We start from the raw sequence: 21,395 nt of genomic DNA on the forward strand, positions 1-21,395 counted from the left end.
CCCCCCACCTTAATTCAACTAATAAGCATTGTTTGCCTGCTAGTTGCTTAACAAACTGAGTGAGGCCTGGTTCCTGCACTCTGCAGTTCCTTCACAAATCTTCAAGGTCAACAAGGGCCAACCTTGCAGTGAAGGGAGATAAGGTGGCCACTAAGCAAGTCGCAGTTTCTGTTAGCTCCTGAATAATTCTAAAGCTGAATAAAGCTGGATGTTATCATCTCTGTCTTCAACACCCAGCCCGGTCCTGGGTACATTAATTCAGTATTAACAAATGAGTGATTAAGCAATTGGAAGTATTCTAAAGACTTAAAAAGTTTCTATTGTTTCTTCTAATTAAGTTGCTTACAAATATAGCGATCTCACAAACTCACTATATGTGAAAAGGAGTTTTGTTTCTTCTGTTTTTTTGTTTTATTTTGTTGGTAAATGTATGGGTTTTGTAAATGACCATAAATTCTATAAATAACTGCTTTAGTTTCTTCTAAGTGCCAAGCATTGAAGGCACAAATATAACTATAACCTATGCTCATTCAGATGCTTCCAGTCCAAGTAGGCAAACTATTTCACTTGCAATACAATGTGTTACATGGTAATAGAAATTTGGTTAAAGCACAATCAATTTCAGAAAAAGGAATCACTAAGGAAGGGGTGTCTTGAGAGAACTGATAAGACTTAACTCTCCCAGCATCTCTCTGATTTCAACATCCAGGTAGTAAGGACTTTGTATGAGTCTGAAGTTGTGGGCTAGTTACAGGGATGTCTGTGTACTTTTCTCCTTATGATGCAGTATAAGTCCTAATAAAGCCTCCTTTTGAATGTTAAGGGGGAAAAAAAAAGATATATCCCAGTCATAAATGAAAAAGATAATGATAAGGGAGAGAAAAAAGACTTAAGGGATAATCTCAAATTACAATCACATTGAATACAAGTTTGAACCACATTAGCAAGACACCACAAGAAACCTAAAATCTACCTTCACCTTTTTCTCATCTACTTTCCCAATAGTATCCAGATTCCCTAGACTTTATTTCCACAATTATTCCCCTTCTTCTCATCCCTTTTACAAAGGGATGTGAGTCTTTGAGGGTGGGGCAGAAAAATGACAAGAGGTTTCTATTTCTTCTACTCAGTCCCCATTCTTCCCCACAAAATGCTAATCTGATTGAGCAAAGCAAATTCTTCAATTTGTGCCCATACATGAGAGAAGGGAGCACATGGTACCACTCTGAAACATTTTTGAGAATTGTATGCCAGACAAGTACTCTTTTCTTTTTAAGTGTGAGTATCGAAAGACAGTTTTATATATACAATGATCACAACAATATACTTTTTTTTTTTTTTGGTATCGGGATTGAACCCACGGGTACTCAATCACTGAGCCACATCCCTATCCCTTTTTATTTTTTTTATTTTGAGACAGGATCTTGCTAAGTTGCCTAAGACTTTGTTAAGTTGCTGAGGCTGGCTTTGAACTTGCTATCCTCTTGCCTCAGTCTCCAGAGCTGCATGCGCCACCATGTCCAGCAATAATATACTCCTCGTGCCATTCCATTCTATAAGAAATCGTTTGGAAGCTACATCTCAAATAATTGAAAAATAAGAAAAATTAGGAACATAAGACAAGTTATGGTTCAAAAGTATGGGCTGGCTGGCAGTGGAGCTCAGGAGAAGAATTCCCCAGGTTTGAACCCAAACACAAAATAAAAACAAACAAAAAACACATAGGCAATGATGGCCAAATATTTTAGAGATATAAATATTTCCCAGAAAATGAGTTATAAAACTGAATATTAACATCAAAAATTGTCAAGAGATTTTTTTTTAAATGTGTAATGACAAATTTCCTATGTGATAAGCACTGTTTTAGGGATAAAGAGGGACAAAATGCCTGCAAATGGGAAATGTCATTCTAGTAGAGAATTATAAATGATAAACAAGTTCATGAATAAAAATAGTAGGATAAAGAATGTAGCCAATCATGGTGGTCTATACCTGTAATCCCAGTGACTGAGGAGGCTGAGGCAGGAGAATTGCAAATTTGAAGCCAAGGTCAGCAATATATCGATGCCCTAAGCAACACTGTGGAATCCTGTCTCAAAATTTAAAATAAAAAGGGTTGGGGATGTAGCTCAGTGGTGAAGCACACCTGGATTCAATCCCCAGTACAAAAACAAACAGACAAACAACAATAACAAAAACATGACAGCATACTGTCTGGCCTGTGGATCCTTGGAGACAATTTATTTATGATGTGCTATGTACAGCCTATGGCAGAGAGCAGAGTAGTTTGCTTCTGTAGTGAATGACCCTAAACTGCTGTTTTTTTGTTTTTTTTTTAGAGAGAATTTTTTTTTTAAATATTTATTTTCTTTTTAGTTTTCGGCGGACACAACATCTTTGTTTGTATGTGGTGCTGAGGATCGCACCTGGGCCGCACGCATGCCAGGCGAGCGTGCTACCGCTTGAGCCACATCCCCAGCCCCTAAACTGCCGTTTTTGTTTTAACCTTCTGTGCCTTAAAACAGTAGTCTACTGTTATTAGATGGTCAACTATTTTCAAACTGTGGTCATTGAACTGTAGAAAGGAAAAGTATCTTTGGAGATAATCTAATCTAAATGAATATTCAGTATTTGAGTGACTGGCCTTAAGTTATTCTATGAGTTAAGAATGAAACCAGAAGCCAGGTACAATGGCACACATCTGTAACCCCAGCAATTTGGGAGGCTGAGGCAGGAAGATCTCAAGTTCCAGAAAAGCCTCAGCAATTTAGTGAGGCCCTAAGAAGTTTAGTAAGATACTGTCTTAAAATAAAAATGAAAAGGGCCAGGCATGTGGCTCAGTGGTTAAACAAAAAAAAAAAATCCCTATGTCAAAATGAAATGAGTCAGGCTACGAAGAGAAACACCTCATGATTTTACCTATTTATAAAAGCTTTAAAAGTTAATCTTGTGTTGGGATTTTGAATATTCCTATAAAGAAATGGTAAATGTTTGAGGCAAAGGATATAGCAATTACCTATAGAGCAATTTCAGTGAGGCCAACAGTCACTGTATCGTGTATTGAAATGTCACCCTGTACCCCATAAATATGTACATTAATTATTTGCCAATAAAAAGAATAAAACCAAAAATAGTTTTGCTCTTGGCACTGTGTTCCTATTTGTAGAAATATTTTTCTCAATTCTATTTTCTGTTTTTATTCTTCTGTAGCTACAAACGAGATTAACTTACATCATCAGATTGATAAATTTATTGAGAGTATTTTATTCATCTTTATATTTCCAAGTAGCAAAAAAACTTGGACAAGATATTTTTATGTCCCCCAGCAGACACCCATAAACTTAGATTCAATGTGAGCAAATGAATCCCAAGTCAAGATTTAGAGTTAGGACATCCTTTGGTTTAGTCTCCCTCCTTCCCATCTTCCCTTCCTTCCTTAGGTCTATTTTTAGCTAGGAATGAAACCCAGGGCCACTACATGCTAAGCCTGTGTTCTACCACTGAACCACACCCCTAGCCATAGTTTCTTACATTTTTCTCTGCAATTTTTCATATTTCCCAATTCCCAGGTATATTTCAAAGAGTTGAAGTTCCTTGAAGTTGAGTATAGGTAGGTGACGTATTACTTCAGTGGAAATATAAATTTGTAAATAGAGAGCAACTGGAGTTGGTGGGTATCACTAACCATAAGGAGAAAAAGGAGGCAGAGGGAGAAACCAACACTAGTAGGGAAAGAAGACATTTGGGAATTTAACGTCTCAAAAGAAAAATAATTGGATTGTGCTGGGTGTGGTGGTACACACCTATAATGCCAGCAGCTCCGAAGGCTGGGACATAAGGATCATGAGTTCAAAGCCAGCCTCAGCAAAAGTGAGGCACTAAGCAACTCAGTGAGACATAAATTACATAAATAGGTCTGGGGATGTGGCTCAATGGTCGAGTGCCCCTTAATTCAACCCCCAGTACCCTCCCCACCCTCAAAAAAAGAAAAAATAATTATATTGTAATTAGCCATTCTTTGGGTTGGTAAAACATGAATTACTTTGTCTGTGAACCTACTGGCCATTTGAATAACTATGATTATTAGTAAAGATATATACCTTCATATCATCTACCTATTTATTTATTTATTTATTTATTAGTACCAAGGATTGAACCCAGGGGTACCTAACCACTGAGCCACATCCCCAGCCTTTTTAAATATTTTTTTTTAAATTTTGAGACAGGGTCTCCTAAGTTGCTTAGGGTCTTGCTAAATTGCTGAGGCTAGTCTTGAACTCATAATCCTCCTGCCTCAGCCTCCCAAATCACTCAGATTACAGCATGAGCTACTGTGCCTGGCTATTTATATATCTTTTTAACTTTCTACTATCTGCTCACTTATTCGAGAGAACATTTGTTTCATTTTGTTTTCTCTATTAACAAACTATTCACTTTACCCCTGAAAAGAGCGATGGGGCTTTCTATCCTTTTTTCATCCATTTCTTCTTCCTCTCAAAAAACATTGAAGATTCGCAAGGGAAAAACCTGTCTGAAACTGAAGCTAATCAATGGAATAAAACCTAAGAGCTGGCAAGACAGAAGCCAGGTTATGACATTTGAGCTTGTCACCAAGACTAACCTGAGCCAGCCTCTGTCCTGGGCTACTTCTGGTAAGCACATCACTGGCCACAGAAAAAATCCTCACTGACATATTCTTTTGCCCATTTTTAAATTCCAATGTTCTTATTATTTCAACACAAAAATACTCAAATATGGGTTTTTTGGTTGTGATTTTGTTTTCTTAATAGTACTAGGGATTGAACCCAGGGTGATTTATACTGCCGAATCACATCCCCAGCCCTCTTTATTTTTTAATTTGAGACAGGGTCTAACTAAATTGCTGAGGTTGGCCTTGAGCTTGAGGTCCTCTAGCCTCGGCCTCCCAAGTAGCTGTGACACTATGCCTGGCCCTGTTTATTTTGAGACAGGTTCTCACTAAGTTGCCCAAGCTGGTCTGAAACTTGTGATCCTTCTGCCTCAGCTTCCCAAGTTGAAATATGGGTGATTTTTTAAAAAAATATTTTGAAATAATTTTAGGCTTGCAAAAATTATTTGCAGAGTTCCTATATACCCATTACTCGGCTCCAACCAGTAGTGACAACTTCCTTGGACATTATGCTTCTTACAACCAGAAAAGAGATCTTCATACCCTAGTGAGCAAACTATGAACCTTGTCCAGATTTCACTTTTTATATACATATGAGTATTTTTTTAAATGTTCTTACATTGAACAATTTGTGCAATGTGCACTGATTATTTTTCTAAATATAAAGTAAGGATTAAAAATATTTACAGGGGGCTGGGGATGTGGCTCAAGCGGTAGCGCGCCCACCTGGCATGCGTGCGGCCCGGGTTCGATCCTCAGCATCACGTACAAAGATGTTGTGTCTGCTGAAAGCTAAAAAAAAATAAATAAATATTAAAAAAAATTCTAAAAAAAAATTTACAAATATATGAAGCCCAACCTAGATTTTCTTTCTTTCTGTCCTTCTTTCCTTTCTTTCTTTTCCCCCTGTGGGTTGATCCCAGGGCCTTGCACATGCTAAGCACATGCTCAGCCTCTGAGCAACATGCACCCTCACCTAGGCTTATAAGCCATGTCAATGGATTCAAGGAATTTATTTTACTTTTAGAATAGAAAATGTTGCAGAGAACATCCGCCTCAGGCATCTTGGTGATGGAGTGTGTGCTGTGTTTAAGTTAGTTATTATGTCTTGCTCATTATTTAAGATAGGTTAAAACATAACTTTGTGCAGTGTGCTTGTATACCACAAGAGAATTAATTTTTTACTACTCATCCATCACCAGTGGCTGAAACCAGTTTAATGGATTTCTGAAAGCAATTTCCCTGCAGCTATGTTTACCCTTCTCTCTGTTGGTACTTCTAAGCAAATATATAATAGGAAATACTTTACTCATCTGCATTCAAATATTTTTTAAAAACTTATTTTATTTTTTGGAGGGTGCTGAGGATTGAACACAGGGCAATGCACATGGCAAGCAATCTACCACTGAGCTCTATCTCCCACCTTAAAAATCCTGTTATAATAGTGTCTTATTTTGCTTTCTCTGATCTTTTTTTTCTGTAGAAAAAAAAGAAAGAAAAAAATCAATAACAAACAAAAGTAAAGAAAAAAATATCAGAAAAGCTGGAGACTCTGGTATGTGGGTGGAGTGGCTCAAGTCCAAACCCTCAGAACCAAGGAAGCAGATGGTGTAACTCTCCATTCAAGAACAAAGCGGAAGGGGTGGAGGACTACTGGTATAGATCCTGGAGTACAAAGACCAGGGAGCTTCCTGGGGATCTGATGTCCACAGACAGAAGAGGAAGAGTATACTCCAGGTCCAAGGGATAGATAGACACATTGTCCTTTTATCTTTCCTTTTTTCTTAGACTTAGTCTACAGTTCCTCAAGTTATTCTTCGCTGACTCCATATCTTATGTGCACCCTGCATGTTCCAGCAGCCTAAACTTTCCTGAATCTCAATCTATCTTTTCAACTCAGTGAGGTTGCAGTCTCTCTTGGACTCCCACCTGGGATATGACCCCCAAATGCCTCCAGGAAGGAAGTCAAGGCAATTCTAAGGCTCATCTTCTTTTCGATTTTTCAGGGATTATAGTTGTACTTATTTTCCAACATGTAAACACTGTTGACTCTCCTGTCTTGTTTAATTTTCTAATTGTTTCAATTGGCAAGCCCAGCATTGTTTACTCTAGTACTCTTTTCATGACCAAGCCTTCAGGATAATTCTCAATTTTTCTTAGCCTATTGGAACACTTATTCTATTTTATAATAAGAAGTCTTGTCTGACTCCAAACCAAAAATGAAGCCAACAGAGATATTTAGATTATTGTAATGTTGACTTTTGATGATAAATATGCAAGTGATTCTCATACAGGTTTCCCAAGTACATACTTTGTTGAAAACTGTTTTAGGTATCCTGAGGCTGTAGGACAATTAATACTCAAAGGAATAAAAGCAGCGAAGGGAGTGTTTGGAATTTCTCCAAATAAAATTATTACTCCATATACTATGGATCAAATTGATGAGTTAGCTAATGAGTTAAATACTTGGGCAATAATCATGTGTAAATCTAATGTTTCATTTGATAATCACTTACCATCTAATCCTTTGTTGTCTTTTTGGTCCTCGCATCCTGTAGTTTTTCCAAAAATGACAAGAAAAACACCTATCATGAATGCTCCAAATATATTCACTGATGGGTCAAATAATGGTACAGCAGCAGTAGTTACCCCTGATCAAACTTTTACATTTTTAGAACCCAAAAAACAGCTCAAAAGGTAGAGCTTCATGCAGTATTACAAGCTTTTGTGATGTTTAAAGATTCTGTATTTAATTTATTTTCTGATAATCAGTATATAGTTAATGCTATAGTATCCCTTGAAGATGCTGGTAGGATTTCTCCTTCCTCTACTGTTTTCTCTTTGTTTTCCACTATACAAAGTCTAATCTGGGACAGAAAAGATCCATTCTTCATAGGACATATCAGGGCACATACAGGATTGCCTGGAGCCCTTAGTTTGGGCAATGATTTAGCAGATAAAACTACACATCACATACATATTTTCTCTACACTAGAAGAAGCTACAAATTTTCATAAAAGGTTTCATGTCAATGCTAATACTTTACAAAAGCGTTTTAAAATAACTAAGGAACAAGCCAGACATATAATAAAACAATGTCAAAATTGTGTGACCTTTTTACCACAAGTTAATCTTGGAGTCAATCCTAGAGGATTGATACCTAACCATATTTGGCAGACGGACGTCACACACTTGCCAGAATTTGGAAAATTAAAATATTTGCATGTTACAGTTGATACTTCTTCCAGATTTTTTATGGGCTCCCTTCATGCCAGAGAAAAAACTAAAGATATTATAGCTCATTGCTTACAAAATTTTGCCATTGTGGGTGTTCCAAAACAGTTAAAAACAGATAATGGTCCTAGATATACCTCTACCTCTTTTAAACAATTTTGCTCATCATTTGGCATTACTCACATAACAGGAATTCCATACAATCCTCAGGGACAAGGCATAGTTGAAAGAGCTCATCAAACTATTAAAACGTACTTATTAAAGCAAAAAGAGGGAATTGGAAAGGGGTATATATCCCCCAAAGATAAACTTAAAATAATGCTTTTTACTCTAAACTTTTTAAATTTGGATTCATCAGGGCTTAGTGCTGCGGAAAGACATGTGTATCCAAAAAATGTACATAAGCCTAAGGTACTTTGGAAGGATATTCTAACAGGACAATGGAAAGGTCCTGACCCAGTGATTGTCTGGAGTCGGGGTTCTGTTTGTGTGTTTCCACAGGGAGAACAGCAGCTGATTTGGATTCCAGAGAGACTAACCAAAGCAATTTCTACAGGCCAAAAAGAAGATGATTTGACTCAAATCCATAACAGCTGATATCCAGAGCTCCAGCTTGGCTCTTCTTACATCTGTGACAGTGATTAACCAGGATACTTTTTTCAATATCTATTTTATTATTGCCTTTTCCCACATCATAAAGTTCTATTTTATTTTTTGAGCTCATACAGACCTAGGTTAATGTTTTTCTGATCAGTTTTATTTTTTGACTGTGGAGTTTTTAAACATTGCAATGGAGATTTCACCTGTGTAAAGCTACAAGGCCTTTACTATTGTCTTATGTGTTGTATGTTTGTGTGAACATTTGTGTTTTGTGTTGTATGTCTGTGTGTACATATGTCCATATATCATATATGAGAAGCGCTCATGAAAAAATGGATCTGAATTTTTTTTTATTCACGTGATTTTAATGGTTTAATTTAAATTGGGTAAACAGCTGTTGAGGATTGTTTTAATATGTGTACAAATAAGGAGGTTAACAGATCTGTTTGTTTACTTTCACCTTTCCTTTTCATTATATTTAATAATTCTGTTCAGGATAATGTAAATTGTTCAGAAAATTGTTTTCTTAGTACCTGTTGGAATGTTACATATTTTTTTTTAGCATCATTGCCAGAATTCCTATCTTCATCCCAGTGCCGGTGAAGACAAAGATAAAACCAAACTACAGCTTCTTCGATAGCTATCACAGTAAACTGTATAAACTGATGCATCAATGAATAACAACTCAACAAGTAATGCTCAATCAAGGAGTTGATTTACTTTGGGAGGAAATGGACATATTGATAGATTCCTCCACTTTGAACTGCTTGCAGAACTTGCTGGACTATGTATCACTTGTATGCATTGTGAACTATCTGTTGGTGCAGCGAATTGTGGTAATGCTGGAGTATCTTTGCTGATGGTGTCACCAGTGGTACAATTTTTCCAAAGGAGCCGTCAATTGGCTTGGTGTCGTGGCATTTCTGTATCCTCCTCCCTTCTGCTAGTGATGGTCTAAAATTTTGGAGCCAACAGAGGTGAGGCAAAGAACCTCACCCCCCCACTGGCACCAAGGCCAAATTTGGGGGCCAACAGAGATGAGGCAAAGAACCTCACCCATCTACTGGTGCATAGGCCTATCCACAAGTATGGCTGTATGCTGGACCGGTAGTCAGTGACGGGTATGATCCAATTGCAGTGGTACCAACCTAAGACAGGAGGCTGACGCCTAGAGGTCAGCTCATCTGATGACGGGTAAGGACCATATGTTGTATTGGACAGCCTAACAGGCATGGTCCCTAAGCCACATTGCTTGTCGTTTAATTAAACAGAAGGGGGGAGATGCTGAGAGCCATAGCCAAGTAGGAATGACGCATGGCATTTTTGGTTGAAAGGTGATGCCAGCAAGCCATTGAGATGATAATGATTATGTTAAGATCTGCATTCAATTGGATATTAGACCCCTGCTGTCCACCTCGGCCTGCTACTTTGGAGCTCTGTGGGACTCCGGGAGAGTTCCCATTGGTTGGGGAAGTGCGGTAGGAGGGAATTCCAGAGGAGGGATTTCCTGTTGGTGGAGTGTGTCCTGAGAGAACGCCGCGTGCGTGGTTCACAGGAGAATTCCCGGGGAGCGTGTGTGGAGTAGATTCGGCGGGACTTTTGGAAATAAAGTTTGTTCTTGCTTGAGTGGCTCGTGATTTTGTGCCTAGCCAGACTGCGGCAGTGTCGCACACCTGTAATCCCAGTGGCTCAGGAGGCTGAAGCAGGAGGATTGCAAGTTCAAAGCCCAGCCTCAGCAACTTAGGCAGACACTAAGCAACTCAGTGAGACCCTGTCTCTAAATACAATGTAAAAAAGGACTGGGAATGTGGCTCAGTGGTAAAGTGCCACTGGGTTCAATCCCCAGTATCAATAACAACAGAAAAAAAAAAAAAACTAGAAATAGAACTACCACTATCTACTATCCCACTCCTGGGTATCCAAAGAAAATGAAATCAACATACAAAAATAATGTGGATGCCCATGTTTACCATGGTACTATTCCCAATGGTTAAGATATGGAATCAGATTAGGTGCTCATCAACAGATGAATGGATATAGAAAATGTGTATATATACACAAGGGAGTATTCATCCATGAAGAAGGATGAAATCCATCCATTTGTGGCAAAATGGATGGAACTGGAGGACATGATGTGAAGTGAAATAAACCAGACCCTAAAGAACAAGTATTGAACTTTGTACTTTCTCTGTCATATGTGGAAACCAAGGGAAAAAAAGTCCAACTGAAAATACAATAGTGATTTCAGGGGACAGGGGCAGGATGGTGGGGAGAAGAATGGTGGATGAATAGGAACCATGCATATTGTCCACAAGTATGGAACTATGGTAGTGACTCACTTTACCATGTGCAATTAATTTGTGTTAATTTCAAAAAAATAGATATTAAACAAATAAGCCCCTGAAATATTTTCTTTACCCAGGCAGAGGGAAGGATCCATCTTATTGCTTCCAAAGCTTTTCATACATATATTTATCTAGACCACAACCTGTGGAACTGTGCATGTGAAAGAGTTCCTTGGAATGGTAAGACATAACATCTGCTCACATATTCAGTCTCTTAATTTACGTGTAGACTGAACTTATAGAGGCTCATCTTTTATTTCTGTATTTTCAATGCCTAAAACAGGTGAAGGTACTTTGTAAAAAATAATTTAAGGGTTACAATATTGCAAAATAGATATTTGTTCTTAGTCTTCATTCCCAACTCCTGAAATCCTTGGAATCTCCTAATTGATAAGTATCTATGGCATGCTAATGAATGACTGATAACTGGCAGTACCTAGATAGCTTCAGGTTACCAGGCTGTCACACCAAGGCAAGATTAGAGGGTGGAGACTTTTCAACCTCCACCCCACCTCCAAGAAGAGAAGCTGAGGTCAAGTTTATCACCAGTAGCCAATGATCACTCACTTATACATATGTAATGAAGCTTCCACAAACACCCAAAGGACTGAGCTTCTGGAGAGCTGAAGACTTGAAGGTGTCTAGAGGGTGGTTTGCCTCTCAGAAGGTCAAGTTATGTGTCCCTTCTCTCCTACCCAACCCTACAAATCTTTTCATCTGTGTCCTTTGTAATATCCTTTATAATAAACTAGTAAATGTAATTAAAATGTTTCCTGAGTTCAGTGAGCCACTCAAGCAAATCAATCCAAACCAAGAAGGAGGTTGTGGGAGCCCTGATTTATGGCTGATTAGTCAGAAGCAGGTAAAACTGATGCTATTGATAGAATGCTATAGTGTTCAGTTAGAGAACACCATCGGTGACCCCTGCAGAACCGTTTGCTTGCTTGTGGGAGGGAGAAATCACTTCCTACATCTGGGTGTCAGAATTGCTTGATTGCAGCCAGTTTAAAGCCAGCCTCAGCAATTTAGTGAGACCCTAAGCAACTCAGTGAGTCCCTGTCTCTAAATAAACTACAAAAGAGGGCAGTTGTTACGTGCCCATGACTTCAATTCCTGGTACCAAAAAAAAAAAAAAAAAAGTTGCTTGATTGCTGGTGGGGAGAAATCTCCACACATGTTGGTGGCTGAAGTAATATATATTGTACTCTGGTGAGTAGAGAGGAGGAAAATGTTGGTTATTTCTATACCCTTACAATGATTTATTTCCTCTTTTAAGTAACTTAATAAATTAAGACCATATGATGGTGTACCCCTATAATCCCAGAAGCTCAGGAGGCTAAGGCAAGGGGATCACGAGTTCAAAGCCAGCCTCAGCAATTTAGCAAGGTGCTCAGCTACTTAGCAAGACCCTGTCTCAAAATAAAACATAAAAAGGAATGGGAATGTGGCACAGTTAAGTGCCCCTGGGTTCGATACAAAAAAAAAAAGTGGGGCAGTGGGCTGGGGATATAGCTCAGTTGGTAGAGTGCTTGCCTCACAGTCACAAGGCCCTGGGTTCAATCCTCACCACCACCACCACAACAACAACAAAAAGAAAGAAAGAAAAGAAAGAAAGAAAGAAAAAGCAAAAAGAAACAAACAAACAAGATGGAAGTCTCAAACCCTTTGTTCTACCTCTTTCTCCTTTCCCCTTTTTCTTCTTCCTCTTTTTTTTTTTTTAAATTCTTCTTTGAGGTGGTTTAATGATTCCTCTATTGCACTCCTGACCTCTCTTTCTAGGCACAATTTTGAGCAGACTTGGCAACAGAGGTTCACAGGGCTTCCAAAATCCTCCTAAGCTCAAGTGGGTGATTTACATATCAGGGCAACCTGAGACTGATGTCTCCATTTTAAATGTTCCACCAGCCTTGAAGAGGAAAAGTCATCGGAGGACACTCCTTCAGACTTACAATTGCACCAAAATAGGACCCTATAAAAAGACATATCTGTATTGTTCCTGGTACCACAATGTCACCATTAGTAGATATTTGAGGGATACTTTTTCTTTTTTACTCTCTTACCTTGCTGTAATACTTTTCTGAATCCTCTCTTTTCAATATCCTTAGAGCTGCCTTTCTGGTGCACGTCAGCATAGGGTATGTATGAAATTAGCTCTTTGATGTGAAAAATCGACCATCATGATTCCTCCTCTAACTTATCCTTCCTGGTTTTGGTTATTAGCTCTTCTTTCTTCTGCCCTTAACATTGGTGCCAGGATCCATTGTGATGCCAGCCTCTCACCCCCTCTACCAGCCCAGTGTGGGCAGTTGCATCACCCCAATGGCATCCACAATAGATTGCCTTTGATCTCTACCTCCTGCCCAGACCTTTCCACTGAGTCTCAGACTTCTATTTCCAGCTATTTCCTGGATTATTCTCCTGGAGACCTTATGGGCACCTCATATTCAGACTGTCTATGAAGCAGCACTGCCATAGCATTTAGTTTCTTCCTTTTTGCAGCTGTCAAAATTGAGAGTGTTTAAGCCACAGAAACTTGTTTCTCTTGAATGCATGTCCTACAATGTGGTGAAAAAAAAATTCTCTATGCCTAGCCTCTCCTTTAAAAGCTCATTAATAATCCTAATGGCAACTGTTTCTGGGGGAGAGAGGGAGTAACCTGGGATGGCATGGGAAGAAAATTTTCTTTTCATTGTACATCTTTTGGTGACTTTAAAATTTTATACTATACACCTGTATACATATTTTAAGCAATAATAATTAAAAGTGTAATGAAGAGCAATGAGAAATCTTTACTATAAAAATTTACTCACCAAGAAGCAAACCACTTGAGAATTCACCCACAAAGGATCTGCCCCATACCCTTTCGAAGTGTAGCTTGCTGAAAGTGAGAGAAGATAATTTATTCATGGGCACTTGCTCCTTTTAAACAAGCTTGTTAAAAGGCTGTGATACTGTTTCAAGTTCTCTTGAACACAAGTTCAAGCTTTGTGAACCTCAAGCTTCCTGAATTTCAATACTAAGCCTGTATCATATGCTCATGTGAACTTATGCATTCATGTGAAAACATTTTTGAGTGCCAGGCACTGTTAAGACCTGAGGACCCAGAGTTAAATAATTCACACTTCTGTGCTCAGATTCCTAGAGTCTGAAGATCATTATAAAGTGATGTGCTAAAGAGCATGGGATATTTGTGGTACCTGACCTTGCTTTTGAATGGATGGATTTAGGCAGTCAGGGAAGGCTTTTTATAGAAGGAAGTCTGTACTTCAAAGTGTTGAGCTGAATTAGACAGGAGGGAGAGAGAGAGGGCAAACAAGAGTGAAGACACAGAGACCATATGAGAGACAAGAAGAAATTCTGAGTTATCAGAGCATGTGCAAAGTAGCTAATGATGACTTTATTTATTTATTTTTTTTTAAATTTTTTAATACTTATTTTTTAGTTTTCGGCGGACACAACATCTTTGTTTGTATGTGGTGCTGAGGATCGAACCCGGGCCGCACGCATGCCAGGCGAGCGTGCTACCGCTTGAGCCACATCCCCAGCCCCTAATGATGACTTTAGATACATAATCTTCCCTAACTTAATTCAAATTCAGGCTGTGTGGGTGTGGGTGTGTTTAACCAGGAAATGCCCTACATTCTTAATATTCTATATTTTCTGAAAAGTTTAGTTACCTTTTACATTGCCTACAATCATACGCTTTGACATCAGCCTGCTAAAACTTTTCTTAACCTTTCTAGTCTTTGGACTCGTACAACTTCTGAATTTTTATGTAAAAGTGTGTATATGTGCACATGTGTATTTTCCAAGAAAGATAATCCAGACATCATTGTATGCTGATTTGTGCACTTTCCTTTGACAAAGAAGTTATTAACTTACACAAAGATTAGCATTAAAAACAACATATAAATGTTATGCACATTTTATTTGAAGTATCCTGCAAACATGAGCTACCCTTGCCGGGCACAATAGGCATGTGCCTGTAATCCCAGTAGCTCGGGAGGCTGAGGCAGAAGGATTGTAAGTTCAAAGCCAACCTCAGTAATTTAGGGAGGCCCTAAGCAACTTAGTGAGACCTTGTCTCTAAACAAAATACACAAAAGGGCTGGGATGTGGCTCAGTTGTTAAACATACTTGGATTCAATTCCTGGTACCAACCAACAAACAAAAAACACAAATTACCCTCTTTGGAAAAAGGCCTTTATTCTAAAAGGAGCATAAGAAGCATGAATTTCTTTCTCTCTCCCTTCCTTCCTTCCTTCCTTCCTTCCTTTCTTTCTTTCTTTCTTTCTTTCTTTCTTTCTTTCTTTCTTTCTTTCTTTCTCTTTCTTTCTTTTCATACCAGGGATTGAACCCAGGGGTGCTGAAACACTGGGCCACATTTCCATCCCTTTTCATTTTTTAAATTTTGAGACAGAGTCTCACTATGTTGCTTAGGGCCTTGCTAAGTTGCTGAAGCTGGCCTCAAATTTATAATCCTTCTGCCTTAGCCTCCTGAGCTCCTAGAATTACAGGCATGTGCCACCATACCTGGCTCAGGAATGTGAATTCTAAAAAGATTTAATATGAGAAGTGGAAGTGACCATAGATGACTCATTGTATGTGCAGATATCTAAAAGCAGGCTGAGGGTTGAGCTCAGTGGTGGAGCCCATGCCCTGGATTCAATACTTAACACCCCCCAAAATTAAATAAAAATAAAGAGTTTTCAATGTACATTGAATAAAATACTACAGGATACACATATACCAACTTTAAATAATTATGGAAAAATTGGTTTCAAATTTTCTGAAAAAAAATGCACAGTGAAAATGGCAAAGAAGAATGCAGAACTGGTCAAGGGATGATGCCTAGATGATGCCTTGTGAGGAGCGTTTTGAACCAAGGCAGGTACAAACTTAAGAAGGCATGAAGCCAGGAATTTCTGATAGAACGAGTATGAAGTATAGAGATGGGAATGACAGTGATGATCCCAGAAGACATTTATGATTTGTTCAGCTGAATCGAGGAATGAGTGCTGCAAAGAAAAGAGAAAGGATGACGTTCCCACAGTTTGTAAAAGGCCCTGTTGGGGAAACGTGGCATGCAGTTATGTTTGTTTCTAGGCAAAGTACCTACTGTAAGCATTTTGAACAATTCATGTGTGCTTGTCAACAAAGCTGGATCTTGTATTCTACACATAGCCTATATTTCAGATATAATATAAAATAATAGCCATTTAAGCTAAGCTATGGAACCAACCTATGGACCCTTCAACAGATGAATGAATAATGAAAATGTGGTACATATACACAATGGAATACTACTCAGCCTTAAAGAATAATGAAATTTTGGCACTTGTGGGTAAATGGATGGAACTGGAGACTATCTTGTTAAGTGGAATAAACCAATCCCCAAAAACCAAATGCCAAATGTTCTCTCTCTGATATGCCAATGCTGATTCACAATAGATGGGATAGGGAGGGAGGGGTTGGGGGGGTAGTGGAGGTTCACTGGATTGGACAGGGGAAATTGGGGGGGGGGAGGGAGGTTGGGAATAGGAAAGACAGTAGTATGAATCAGACATAACTTTCCTAGTTCATATATGAATACATGACCAGTGTAACTCCAACATCATGTACAAGCACAAAAATGGAAAGTTATACTCCATGTATGTCAAAATACATTCTACTGTCATATATAACAAAAAAAATTAAAAAAAGAAAAATTAATTAAAATAAAATAATAGTCATTTAAAAATCACTTGTACCTGTAGTCCTAACGACTGGGGAAGCTGAGGCAGGAGGATCACAAGTTCCAGGCCAGCCTCAACAAATTAGCAAGACCCTTTTTCAAAATAGAAAAATAAAAAGGACTGAAGATGTAGATCAATGGTAAAGCATCCCTGGGTGTTTAATACCCAGCACCCCCAACCCCTCTCCCTCCCCCCCCAAAAAAAAAAAAAAACTAAGTAAAAAAAGATAAAAATATCTTTGTTGCTTAGCCCACAAAATTCCAGGGAATAAATGGGTATTTGGAACAACTTCAAGGAACTTACACAGAATTAGCAAAATAAGATTACCAAGGATTATATCTGTAAATTGAAGGGTGAAACTCAAATTAAAAAATTATCAGGAAATGGTAACACTTTAGCTCCTGAATCTTTCCGAGGACAAATATAACAGGAAATGCAAGTTTAGGCCAAAGTTTAAAGACTCTTGTTTGGGGTCTGGGAATGCAGTTGAGTGGTAGAGCACTTGCTCAGCACACATTAAGCCCTGGGTTCCATTCTCACGCCCCAAAAAACCTTAAAACATCCAATTTCTTTGTGGCAGTAGCTGCCCTGAAATTTTGACTACTGGTTATGTTCTTACACACTGCCACCTACTGGAAATTTTAAAGAAATGTGCACAATTAGAGCTTCCAATACCTCTGAGAGGAGGTGGGTGCTGGGGATAAAACCAGGGCCTCTTGCATGCTAGGCAAGCACTGCAGCTGAGCTCCATCTCAGCCCCAGCTTTCTATCATGGGTGAAGCAGGAAATTGGAAAATATTAATCTTTGTTTAATGTTACTTGTTCAATTATGTACCAGTGCAACTTGATAGGTAAAGCTAAGGTGAGCTGTGAAACAAGAAAAACAGGATTTAAAGTTCACTTTTCAAATAAAGTGGTTTCCTCTTGACTTGACTCTTAGGGGAAATATCCGATAAAATCATATTTTCTTCTCACAGATCCACTCCTTGTAATAAATGAAGAGACAGATCATTCTAGTATTCATATAGAAAACAATTATACCTAGAATGAAAGTAAGGTAGACATTGAAGTATTTAATATGCCATCACTGCCCTTGGCAATGGTGATATAAAATAAGATGTGAAGGTAATGGACATAGAGAACACTGGGCCACAAGTCAGTGGATAAGTCCCAAGGTTCCAGCCCCTGCCTGGCTCAATGAGCTAGACTAGGCCACTCCACCTGGCTCTATCTTGTTTACTTTATCTGATAAACAAGGAAGTTTCATTAAATCGTCTTTCAGCCATAGGCTCAGACTAAAATTTAACAACTCTCAGGTGGACATAGTTTCAAGGAAATAGACAATGATACATGCTATGATTCTTAACTGCTGTTGATAATCCTTTAAAAGTGCTAGATAAAGTTCATGCCACAAGGGCTGGGGCTGGGGCTGGGGCTCAGTGGTAGAGCTTTTGCCTCACATGTGTGAAGCACTGGGTTCAATTCTCAGTACCACATATAAATAAATGAATAAAATCAAGGTCCATCAACAACTAAAAAATATATATTTTTTAAAAGTACATGACACAATGAAATGATACTTTTCACTCTTTAAAATGTAAACTAAGAAGATCTCCTAGTGCCCAATCTCTTCAATCTAAACTCGTCTGACCTAATTCTATCTGGGAAAATGATTTCCTTGGTCATCACTTGTCTGGGATTGCTTTCTCCTGGCTCTGACAGGTGCATTGCTCAGCCCAGTCAGGAATCACATGTGCAGCTATTCCTGGGTTTGGGAATTATCTGCTCTTTCCAAGGTGTGTAGAACTATTGCAAAATTGTATAACCATCCATGTTGGGTGTATCTTAGTGTTGCAATGTGCCCTTTGTTTCATACTGTTTATTTTGAGGCTGTATTTTTATAGCTGGCCCTCAGCACTGAAGTGGAGTTTATTTTGTGTCCCTATGAAGGAATATTTGGGGAGAAATGACCTCCTTGGTCTGCTGCTGTTCTCTCTAGTCCCTTTACCCCCCTTTTTTGTGGTCCTTTTCTACTGGAGTAGACTTGCTTCTTCACTGTTATGTTTCTGAGATATTTCCACTTTTAAAATCTGTCTTTGGTTACAACCTCCCCTTTCGGTCTACCTCAGACCATCTGTCTTGCAATAAAAATCACTGGGGAAGACAGTGCCTTTAGAAGACCTTGAAAATTTGTTGACTGCTTAATTCTATTCTCATTTCTACATCAAATTAAATGGAAAAGAACTATTATTTTCTTACCATCCAGATGCACCCTGGCTCTAAAGGCATCACAACCAACCTACATTTGCTATAGAGCTCAAAGCTGGAGCTGCCTCCTGGGGTCACTCAGTGACTATCAAATCATTCCAGGTGGGACTGGAGGAATTCTCACTGATGGAGCCCACCTCAGTGGCCTAGCATAGATTTAGATTTCCTTTGGGGTGTAAGATCACCATGGAATAGAGGCCCTGTAATGGGCTGAGAATATTAGTTTTAATAGAAAGAAAACAAGTAGATACAAAATAACTCCTTCCTCTTATTTATTGTGTCAATGTTTGATGCCCTTCATAATTTTTGAAAAAATTTTGGCCATTCTCTCTTCAAATATTTCTTCCGTTCCTTTCTCTCTGGCAAAAGAGCTTGATGTAATCAGAAAAGAAAGGCAGTTGGAGTTACTGGCACAAATTGTGGAGCTAGTGATAGATGAGATTGGAGAGGTGGGTGTGGGCCAGGTTATATGGATCCTTATAGGTCTATACAAAAATTCTAATTTTGTTTCCTTTTTATTACAGAGAAGTTCGAAGATATACAAAAATAAAATTGTATTCTTGTTTCCCATAATTCTTTACCAGTTTAAAACAATTACTTATTCATGCTCAGATATTTTCCTTTATGCACCTGCTTTTCTCCTATACACCACCAGATGATTGTATAGAAAACTCCAACACAAGTTTTTTTCCTTTGTTTTATTTTTATATTTTGAGACAAAATTTTACTTGTGAATATTTCAGTATTACTGAAGATAGACTTCTTAACATAGCCACAATACCATTATTACACCCAATATTATATCTATTAGTGGTATACTTGTTATATTTTATGTTTGTGTTAAATATAACATTAATGATATTAAAAACTAATTCCTAATATCATTAAACATTCTGTCAGTGATCAAATTTTTACCCTTGTTTCAATCTATTTTTAGTTTTAGTTTTGAATCACTTTTTATTTTTTTTAACCCAGGGCCTAGCACATGCTAGGCAAATACTCTACCACTGAGCCACATCCCCAATTCTTTTTATTTTATTTTTGAGAACAGATCTTACTAACTTCTGTAGGCTGGCCTTGAATTTGCAATCCTCCAGCCTCCTGAGTAGCTGGGATTTCAGGTGTGTACCACCAACCCAGGTTTGAATGACATTTATAATAAGCTTTTTTTTTTTGGTGGTACTGGGGATTGGACCTAGAGTTGCTCTACTAAACATCCTCAGTCCTTATTACTCAAACCAATGATCCTTCTGCCAGTTTCCCTAGTAGCTTGGATTATAGGTATGCATCATCATACCTGGCTTTAAAAGAAGCTTGATCACAGCAATTGTTGAAATGTTTCTCAAATGCTTTTTTAATCCTCGGAGACCTCTCTTCATTATGTTCTCCTCCCCAGAATTTATTTGTTAAAGAAATCTAAATTTGCTGATTTTATTTCTATGACATCATTTTGTATATTTCTGAAAATTTGGCATATTGGTAGTTAGATTAAGAGTCCTGATGTGACTTAGAATTAATCTTTTGGCAAGAATACTTGGTAGATCTTGTGCATTTCTATGGAGACACATAATACCTGGTAGATATTCATTCATATTCTCTCTCTCTCTCTCTCTCTCTCTCTCTCTCTCTCTCTCTCTCTTTCTCAATTTTACAATCCCTTAATGATCATTGTCTAAATCCATTAATTCCCGAGAGTTTACAAGAGAATGATATAGAAGATTCTATTTTTAAATTTTATTAGCCAAATATTTCTATAAAGACCAGATTATCCTCACTAGACATTTAGTTATCCAAAAGTATAATTTATATGTAAAGAGCAGAATGAAGTTTGAGTCTTTCCCTTTATTTACTAGTTTTCCAAATAATGACAGGTTCCCTATCATCTGTCAAGGTTTTATTTTCAAAGATTATTTTGTCGTTATACTATATGCAATTAAGTACACACAGAAAAGATTACTGTTTAAAACTACTTTTACCTATTACTGTAACTAATATAGAGATGATTTAGATATGTATAAAATATTTAAATTAAAATGTGCACATGGTTCCTCATTCAAAAATTTAAAATAAGCTCTATACAGAAGACTAGCAGCCAGGTGTGGTAGCATGGATATGTAATGTCAGTGACTTGGGGACTGAGGCAGGAGGATCTCAAGATTGTGGCCAGCCTCAGAAACTTAGCAAGACCATGTCTCAAAAAAAAAAAAAATTAAAAAAGGGCTAAGTGTGTAGCTCAATGGTAAAGCACCCCTTAGTTTGATCCCCAGTAAAGGGGTGTAGGGGAGAAGGTATTAAAAGAAGACCAGCTTCCATTTCTGTTCCTCCTATTCCATCTTTCCTCTTAAACTCTTGGCATATACATTATTTGTGTGTGTGATTTATCCTTCCATTGATGTGCATATGTGTGAGTGTGTATGTGTGTGTGTGCACGCGTGTGTGTGTATGTGTGTGTGTGTGCTTTTTACTGGAGATTGGACCCAGGGGTACTCTACCACTGAGCCACATCCCAGGCACTTTTTATTTTTCTTAATTTTGAGATAGGGTCTCACTAAATTGCAGAGGCTG

The sequence above is a fragment of the Marmota monax genome, unplaced genomic scaffold, assembly GCF_021218885.2.
Source record: "Marmota monax isolate L192 unplaced genomic scaffold, Marmota_monax_Labrador192_F-V1.1 WCK01_AAM20220418_F8-fsc00012, whole genome shotgun sequence".
Lineage (NCBI taxonomy): Eukaryota > Metazoa > Chordata > Mammalia > Rodentia > Sciuridae > Marmota > Marmota monax.